General features: G+C 42.4%; 1 long non-coding RNA gene across 1 annotated transcript; it reads right to left on the bottom strand.

Annotated features, from left to right (window-relative positions):
- Positions 1 to 754: 754 nt before the first annotated feature.
- On the bottom strand, positions 755 to 10006 carry LOC124280205. The gene is made up of 2 exons (XR_006899616.1): positions 9885 to 10006; positions 755 to 855 (listed from the first exon to the last, which is right to left on the bottom strand). It is a non-coding gene; the product is annotated as an uncharacterized LOC124280205 (long non-coding RNA).
- Between the last annotated feature and the right edge of the window lie 313 nt (positions 10007 to 10319).

Raw genomic sequence — 10319 nt, 5'->3', positions numbered from 1 at the left:
TACCCACTACACCACGGAGGCGGTCTCTGGTCAGACACTCTACCCACTGCACTACAGGACGCGGTCTCTCGACTGACGCTGAAGATGAAGCAACTGAAAGAGACGCAAAACAGCTATTACCATGGAGTTGTTGCATGACGTCGTGCAGCATAATCAATTTCCTGTCATGTCCATCAATCCGGTTACATCTGCGCTTAATATTTTGTTTATCAGGAACACGATGTGTGTAATCAATCCTAGATCCTTCCGAGCGCCTGACAAGCACATTCTAAATCTCTGCTTTGCCCATCTCACTGCTAAGGCGTCTTTCTCCATATCAGTCATGGGTCTGCTGACGGATGCCACCCGTGGGGCAGGATACGCTCCACGCGAACACCTGATGTCATCACTGGATTGTCTGGTTCAGACCCGATTTGTTTACAAACATTGTGCAGCTTTTATACTGCTGAAACAAATATATCCTCATCATATAGTCACAATTGTACAATGTACTTTTTTGGGAGAGGTTTCCATGAATGTGAAAAAGGGTTTGTCGCCTCTATCAAGATAGTCACACATCACTTATGGGTTACAGAATGCACAGTGTGGATTAGCACACTGTTCAATGTATGTGTGACAAGTTTTAACAACAAGCGTGAGCTTGATTTTAGGAGTCTCGGTTACAATAAGATGCATCTAGGCTACAGTAAGACGAAACAGAGTTTCAAAGAAAGCTGGTTTTAAATCTTATGCACAGGAAAATACAGACACATAATTATGGTGTGATAGTTTATTGACAATGAGATATTTCATCTACATCACAGATTCTTCTTGTCCAGGACCAGAGGTTTCGCTCCCAGGGCAGGGTTTCCCAGTCTGGAAATACAAACACACTTCGTCATATGGGGACATGTGTGTGTCAGGGTGGGGAGAACATACACACTTCGCCATGTAGGGGATATGTCTGTCAGTGTAGGGAAAACATACACACTTCGTCATGTAAGGGACATGTCTGTCAGGGTGGGGAGAACATACACACTTCGTCATGTGGGGGACATGTCTGTCAGGGTGGGGAGAACATACACACTTCGTCATGTAAGGGACATGTCTGTCAGGGTGGGGAGAACATACACACTTCGTCATGTGGGGGACATGTCTGTCAGGGTAGGGAGAACATTCACACTTCGTCATGTAAGGGACATGTCTGTCAGGGTGGGGAGAACATACACACTTCGTCATGTAAGGGACATGTCTGTCAGGGTGGGGCGAACATACGCACTTTTTAGTCATAATTCAATATGGACTTTATTTAAATATCTCCTGTAAACAACTTCAAGTTGGAGGGGATAATGGTTCCCAGAAGTAGATCGCCTCACAAATCTTACAAGGCATATTTTAACATCTTATCAAGACGTAATGAAAATAAAAATAATATGGGTGATTTTTTTATACATCTTTTATTCACGTTCTGTATAACATGAGTTTCACTGGACGAAGTTACAGTCATTTCATGTTAGACATGAGCCCTGTTGCCAAATGTTTCAGAGATAGATCCTCTCGGAGAAATAATGTATGTGTCCCTATATATATATATATATAAATATTTGTCAGGGTTGAGATTGCGATCTGATCGGAGATTCTACCAGTAGAGACTTCGCAGTCTTTACCAGTATCCTACTAGTAGAGATTGAAATCGGATCCTACCTGTCAGATCCGATTCTACCAGTACAATTTTCAATTCAACTGGTAGAAACCCCTGGATTGTTCTGTAGGCAAACAACACTTTATTTGCTGAACAATAATATTCATTTGTTATGCATGTTATTTTGATATGTGAAAATGTAAAGAAATTCAAATAATTCCATATCAATGTATCTCACTTTAATACAAATTGCATTAATTGATAATGTCCTAATCATGACCATTTTGTTGATACAAACTATGGTTTCACATATGAAAAAATCATATGTAGGATCAGAATGGAGCTTCCACTGGTAGAGATTGCAATTGCATAGGTTATTCTATATACATGTTATAAGTTTCTACCAGTACAGACTCCGCTTGCAATCTCTACCCTGGCATATATATCATCTCTATATATACATTGTATATAGTTTAGGTGAATGAATTCATGTATTCAAATCATTGAACGCTTATTATTAGCATATAGTCTGAACAACATGAAAAACCCTCAGTCTTTTCCTATAAATATAAATGCATTCAATATGTTTGGACACATACTAGATACATAATAACAATATTTGATCATTTACATATTCCTAGAAATGCCTCCATCAACACGCCCAACATGACCAGCGTACCGAACTGAGATGATAAACAATACCTAAGCGACAATGTATCACTGTTCAAAGTGACAATACCCGAGAAAATCTGTTTTCACACCTGATAATTTGTTGTTTATATGGGTTGTGTCCCTACAAGCGGCCACCGTCCTGGTTCGGTTATCCCTGGTGGCAAACAGCAATTAACAATTGCGTAATCCAGAGAGCGGCCACTCAGGGAAAACACCAAAAACAATGTCGGGTGGTGCCGTATGGACAATACACGTCTATCCAGTAGGTTTTATCGGTTCAGTTAAACACCAGATGATGATATTTTTGTTGATTGTAGGAAGACATAACAGAGAACTTTGTAATGAAACATACATTGGGTCCGCACAATTAAAGTTCACAAGTTATAACTTTATAAATATTCTCTTTCATGTATTAAAATACTTTTTCTAAACGATGCATAGTTTGATAGTTTATCCATGTATATTGTGGTATTACACAAATATGATATTAAGCAGCATGCGCAAACATATTTAAGTCATATGTCTGCACCTCCAAGTACTTACAATGTCATATCGGAATATTCATTGTCCTGCAGCAACATCAGGTGTGCATTGTCTGCCGATTTCAAATAACACATCAACCGGCATACCATGCAGATTTTATGTGGTACAGGAAAGGTAGGCAACGGCTCGAAGGCACATCCAAGCAAAACATATGTTGCTGGGTAATCTACGATAAGGGTTACTATAATTCATTGCAAAATGACAAAACTCTCATTAGGAGAGGGGTAATCATAATCATCGGAAAGGAGCAGGTGCCCACTCTTGCACACAGATCAGACGTTACAGGGAATAAGTAAAAACAACATGTAGGCGTGCATCAAAGGGATTACAGCGAAAACAAGTATAGGATAGGGTAATAAAGACAGTGACAACAGGGGAAGTCAAATGTCCAAAAGGTAAAATGATATTATGGCTTGGAAATGCTCTGCTAAGTTGTTGCTATCAGTTCATTCATTGTATGCAGATGGGATGAGATATCCTTCATCTCTGTTGATGGAGGGCTTGTGTCCGCGGATTTGAACTGCTTAATCCATGTTGATGTATATATAAGTCTGCTACAGCACCTCAGTCTCGGCTTGACAACGGTATAATAATCTATACTGAAACGCCGCATCCTATATAATATAGACGTTGTCATCCATGAAGCGAAAATGTGTTGAAAGAACGATATGAATGCAAGTCACTAACGTGAGGATCTAAAATCATATGGTGGTGTGCAAATCATATGCGTTTCTAAATTCGTGATTGGTATATTTTCTCATGATATTATTGTATGAATAATCGTTTCCTTTCACACTCGTATTATAACACAAATCATAAAATAGATAAGATCTATATATTATGATCTCTCGGTAGCAACAGCATGGAGCGTGTTGTTCAGTGACAAAACAATATGAAAATTCATCGAGGAGATACTTTGTCCTTAACCACCTCAGCATATATACTATACTTCACGGCAATGACGATTTATCTCCTTTAGACAATGAAAACCTTATAAAATCCGTTCAGAATTATATAACTTCGAAACTAATCGCTTTACGGAATTCAAGTAACAACCTATAAACATAAAATGCACTTGGTGTCTTGTTCTCTATTTTCTTTTGTTTTGATTCATTCATTAATGTCCCAATGTCTGGCTCCATAGAATTAAGTCAAGATAATAACGAACTATATGCGGAGAAGCATTGACATAAGGCCATATGGCCTGTTTGCTAATCCTATTTCCATTTTGTTATGTCGTTGTATTATGAAAAATGTAAGCATTAATGGAAATTTTAAAAATAGTGTTTAAATCACAATACCGTATAAATCTCGCAACCTCTTTTTGGTAGAGAGATATCGAAGTTCTTTCCAAACGTATTCATCAGAGTTTCATTCACCATTTTATCTAAGAAAATTTTGATACCTTTTCGATAATAGAACGTAGACATGGTTTGTTGGACCACTGACTTCAAAAAATACTGACTTTATGCATTTCATTTTGTGCAATGGTACATTATGTTTAGCACTCATCTATGTGCACAAACCAGCCGTTTCAACACATTACCCTGAAGAGATATTTTCATAAGGCAAGTTTTTACTCTCTTTTACTGATCCAATGTATAGGTTGTTTATTGCAACGGCAGTGTTAGGTAAACAAAGAGATGTGGATGAATGAATCATTAGGACTGGTATATTTTTCAAACAATTTAACAATATGATATTTTGTGGTAGGAATCCTGGGTGACTAACATCATTTCAAAATCAGTGGTGACTCGACATTCACAATTGTCTCTAATTTCCCAGGAATGCGACAGCAAAATTGCTAATAAAAGCATACGGTCTTTTTGATAGCAACTTCTTGTTAATTGCATAGAGCAACGTTTCTGTGTAGGTTCTCACACCATGTTCAAGCTAACGGTGACAAAACCAAGTGATTAGAATGATCGAATGCTGTGACAAACATCGTAAAACTTGAATAACAAGGGGTAGATAATGGTGGACGAGGCCAGGTGGGAAGTAAGAACAATAAATAGCACAGCCATGAAGCCGATAAAGCAGGACGGATTAAGTTGTAAAACAGTCATAAAACGGGTGCTGATTGAGTCTATAGCTTTGAGTCAGAAATTTTCGTAGGAAGGCTATGGTATGTAGTACCCTTCGTCAAGTCACTACATTCATGGCGCTCGTCACACGTTGCTTTATGCAAAGAACAAGAAGTTAAGTATTAAGAAGCCGCATGCTAGAATGCCAATGAGAGCAACCACAATCATAATTGCTGTTCATGACGTTGTTGTATAATTTGTATATATATATACAACCTACTTTATCTGACCCTCTTTACACCAGAAACAGTGTATCGAATGGGGTCCAACACAGAACTGAACCAAAACATCTAATGTCATGATGATATGAATTGCTTAAATTCCTCAAACTGGTCTTTGAGGTAATAACAGGAAGTGTATATAGTTTAGTTTCCTGATCATGAATCAAAGTTGGGCTGTCATTCTGATGCAAATACCCCAAACTCAACAAAGATCAGGTCCATTTGCAGATCAGTTGATCACACTGATTGCTAATTACCTAGAATAAACAAGAAGTGGCCCACACGCAGGTGTCTCATAAATTATCTGATACAGGTGAAAGGACGGTTAAATGCACACTCTCCCGGAAATAGTAGCCATTACAAGTATTTACACAGGATGGTATTTGGTCGGGATCGTTTATTACCTGCTGTATCTAGAACACATGTTTTCTACCCGCATTACGTTATTACACAACATAATGCAGGATTTGAAGAAAGTGAAGAGCATTTCAAAGTTTATTACAATATGTATATACATGCATCCCTGTCTCAGTTCACAACATTATAATGCTGGCAATCAGTGACCCTAAACAGTGGTCACCTACTACCTATGGAAGATTCGTTCTGTTAGTTCATTTCCCGGGAAGACTGACAACTGTGATTATCAGAGATGAAATGACTGCAACTTAGCAGAGAAACTCATGTAATACAGAGTGTGAATAAACGATGTATAAAGAAATCAAATTATTTTTATTTTCATTTTTCGTCTTGATAAGATGTTAAAATATGCCTTGTAAGATTTGTGGGGCGATCTACTTCTAGAGACCCGATTCCCCTCCACTTGAAGTTGTTTACAAAGGAGAAAACAACATCATTTGAAGAAAGTCCATGATTGAGATTATCCAAAGATGGTGTCACAATCATTTTCAATTAAAGGGCCAATTCTGGTAGTGGGAAATGAAAATTTCTGACAGAATTTCTGCGGGAAAAAAAAAATTCTGCCAGAAATTTCTGCGGATAAAAAAAATCTGCCAGAAATTTTCTGCGGAAAAAATTAATTATGCCAGTAATTTCTGCAGAAAGTACATTTTCAGACCCATTTGTGAGGGTTATGAACACGTGAGGCGCACTGGCACATGAGATTTTTGGGGTTTAATCTCCTCGAGATCTTTCCAATGATATAAATTATGTCTTTGTACCTGGCTTCCTTCTGTGTGTCAGAGTTAGGACTCGCTGGCCATTCCTAAGTTGTCCCACCCGGCATTATATACACACTTCGTCATGTAGGGTACATGTCTGTATCAGGATGGGGAGAACATACACACTTCATCATGTTGGGAAGATAGTTGTCAGGGGTGGGGAGAACATACACACTTCGTCGTGTAGAAATGTGTGTCAGGGCGGGGAGAACATACGCACTTCGTCGTGTGCGAGGAAATGTGTGTCCAGGCGTGGGAGAACAGCCACACTTCGTCGTGTGCGGGAAATGTGTGTCAGGGCGGGGGAGGAACATATACACTTTAGTATTGTGCGGGAAATGTGTGTCAGGGTGGGGAGAACATACACACTTCGTTACAGTGGGGACATGTCTGGCGGGGTGGGAGAACATACACACTTTGTCGTAATGGGGGGGACATGTGTGTGCCAGGCAGGGGAGAACATACACACTTCGTCATGTGAGGGGACATTTGTCTGTCGGGGTGCGGAGAACATACACACTTCATCATGCAAAATTACATGTCTGTCAGGTGGGAGGAGCACCACACACTTCGTCATGTGGGGAGAACATACACACTTCATTACATGGGGGACATGTGCGGCAGGGTGGGAGAGGCTGCCAGCATCATGTGGGGGACGTGTCCTTGGGGTGGGGAGAACTGCCATACACTTCGTCATGTCATTGTCAGTTGGGGAGAACATATTTAAAGGAAATACGTACACTTCGTTACGTGGGGACATGTCTGGCAGGAGTGGGGAGAACATACACTTTGGGTACATGGGGGACATATCACAGGGGAGCAGTGGCATGTCTGTAAGTGGGAAGACAGACACTTCGTCATGTGGGGGACATGTCTTTCAGGGTGGGGAACATACACGCATGATCATGGGAGCTAATGTCTGTCATGGGAGAACATACGCTGTCAGGGGGACATTATCTGTCAGGGAGAACATGCACGCTTTGTCATGGGGGGGACATGTCTGCCAGGGGTGGGGAGAACATACACACTTCGTCATGTGAGGGACATTGTCTGTCACGCTTCATCATGCAAAGTACATGTCTGGTGGGGAGAACATACACACTTCGTCATGTGTCTGGCAGGGTGGGAGACATACACACTTCGTGGGGGACATGTCTGGCAGGGTGGGAGAACCTGCACTTCGTCAAGAGTAAGTGACGTATCTGTCAGGGTGGGAGAACAGACACATACACGTCTTTCAGGGTGGGGAACATCATGTCATGTGGGGACATGTCTGTCAGGGTGGGAGAACATACACACTTCGTCATGTTGGGGACATGTCTGTCAGATTAGGGAGAACATACACAATTCATCATGTTGGGGACATGTCTGTCAGAGATTGGGGAGAGCATTCACACTTCTTCATCATGTTGGGGTACATGTCTGTGTCAGGGTGGGGAGAACATACACACTTCGTCATGTGTTGGACATGTCTGTCAGGGTATGGAGAACATACACACTTCGTCATGTAAGGGACATTGTCAGTGGGAAGAACATACACACTTCGTCAGGAGGGACATTGTGTCAGGGAGAACATACACACGTTCAGGGGACATTGTCATGTTCACACTTCATCATGGGATATGTCTGTCAGGGGTAAGGAGAACATACACCTTCTTCATTCATGTGAGGGACATGTCTGTCAGGATACATGTGGGGTAGGAGACATCCACACTTCATGTCATGTTCAGAGGGACATGTCTGTCAGGGGACATGGGGAGAACATACACACTTGTCATGTAAGGGGACATGCCTGTCGGGTGGGGAGGGAACATACACTTCGTCATGTGGGGCAGATGTATGTCGGGGTAGGAGAACATATACACTTCGTCACGTGGGGCTGTGGGGGACATGTCTGTCATTGTGGGGAGGGGAACATACACTTCGTCATGTTTTGGGACATGTGTGTCAGTTTAGGGTACACACTTCGTCATGCGGGCGACATGTCTATTGGGATAGGGATACAAAACACTTCTTCATGTAAGGGACATTGTCTGTCAGGGTGGGGAGAACATACACACTTCGTCATGTAAGGGTTCGTCAGGTGGGGAGAAGATACACACTTCGTCATGTAAGGGACATTGTCAGGGTGGGGAGACATACACACTTCGTCATGTAAAGGGGACATGTTCGTCAGAGTAGGGAGAACATACAAACTTCGTCATGTGAGGGACATGTGTCTGTCAGGGGTGGGAAGAACATCCACTTCGTCATGTAAGGGACATGTCTGTCAGGGTATGAAGAACATACACACTTCGTCATGTAGGGACATTGTCTGTCAGAACAGAATATACGCTTTGTCATGTGGGGGACATGTCTGTTATTGTGGGGGAGAACATACACACTTCTTCACATGGGGACATGTCTTTCAGGGTGGGGAGACATATACGCACTTCGTCATGTGGGGGACATGTCTGTCAGGGTGGGGAGAAGATACACACTTCGTCATGTGGGGGACATGTCTGTCAGGTGAAACAGGGAGAACATACACACTTCGTCATGTGTAAGGGACATATCTGTCAGGGTAGGAGAACATACACACTTCGTCATGTGAGGGACATGTCTGTCAGGGTAGGAACATGCACACTTCGTCATGTAGGGGACAACATCCACGCACTTCGTCATGTGGGGAGGACACTGTCCAGGGTGGGGAGAACTTCTTCACATGGGGACATGTCATTCCAGTGGGAGAACATACACTCTTCGTCAAGTTAGGGACATGTCCTGAAGGGAGGAGAACATACACATCTTCTGTCAAGTAAGGGACATGTCTCTCCAGGATAGGAGAACATACACACTTCGTCATGTGGGGGACATGTCTGTCAGGGTTGGGAGAACATACACACTTCGTCATGTAGGGACATGTCGGTCAGGGTGGGGAGAACATACACACTTCGTCATGTGGGGACATGTCTGTCAGGGTGGGAGAACATACACACTTCGTCATGTAAGGGATATCTGTCAGGGTATGGAGAACATACACACTTCGTCATGTAAGGGACATATCTGTCAGGAATTATGGAGAACATACACACTTCGTCATGTAAAGGGACATTGTCTGGGTATGGAGAACATACACACTTCGTCATGTGAGGGACATTGTCTGTCAGGGTAGGGAGAATATACACGCTTTGTCATGTGGGGGACATGTCTGTCAGGGTAGGGAGAACATACACACTTCGTCATGTGGGACATGTCTGTCAGGGTTATGGAGAACATACACACTTCGTCATGTGGGTGACATGTCTGTCAGGGTGGGGAGGACATTCACACTTCATCATGTGGGGACATGTCTGTCAGGGGTGGGGAGGACATTCACACTTCGTCATGTGGCGGGAAATGTCTGTCAGGGGTGCGGTGGGTTGGAGAGGGGTTACCAATCTCCTCACAAACGGAATGTAGTAACCGCTGACCTAGCACCTGCTAATGCCGGACTGGTGCCCTGGGCCACCAAATATTCCTACAAGGACGTATACAGTAAGAAGTGCTACGTCAAAGAAGACACATGTAGATTCAATATACTCACGCTAGTGACGTCACCCCAATGTGAACCTGTGGCAGTGAACTGACTGTACTGACCAACATTCTCCCACACCACTGTTCCTGGTGCATGTTCAGGCAACAGACCATCGTGTATGGCGGCGCGGCACCGAGGGAGGACTGAAACACGCAATCATGCTGTGCCGTTATTGCTGTAGATCGGGATATCGGGATATGTTTCGTTTCGTAAATACCCTACGTCAAGAATGAAAAGAATTTCATATTTGCTTTGTATATTATTGATCTTCATGTATGGTTATACTTAGGACACCCGGAAAACACGAGGGGTAATCACTTCTTCACCCACGTTATAATACCATAATTAACAGTAAATGCGTGTAAAGCACCACCTCACTGAAGCGCTAGGTAACAACTAGAATACCGCTCAACACGACTCTCATTTCTTGTGACGGTTCCCAGG

The sequence above is a fragment of the Haliotis rubra genome, unplaced genomic scaffold (assembly GCF_003918875.1).
Source record: "Haliotis rubra isolate DU_JTF1 unplaced genomic scaffold, ASM391887v1 Scf1074, whole genome shotgun sequence".
Lineage (NCBI taxonomy): Eukaryota > Metazoa > Mollusca > Gastropoda > Lepetellida > Haliotidae > Haliotis > Haliotis rubra.
The sequence above is the reverse complement of the archived record's forward strand: the minus strand, read 5'-3'. Positions and strand labels throughout refer to the sequence as shown.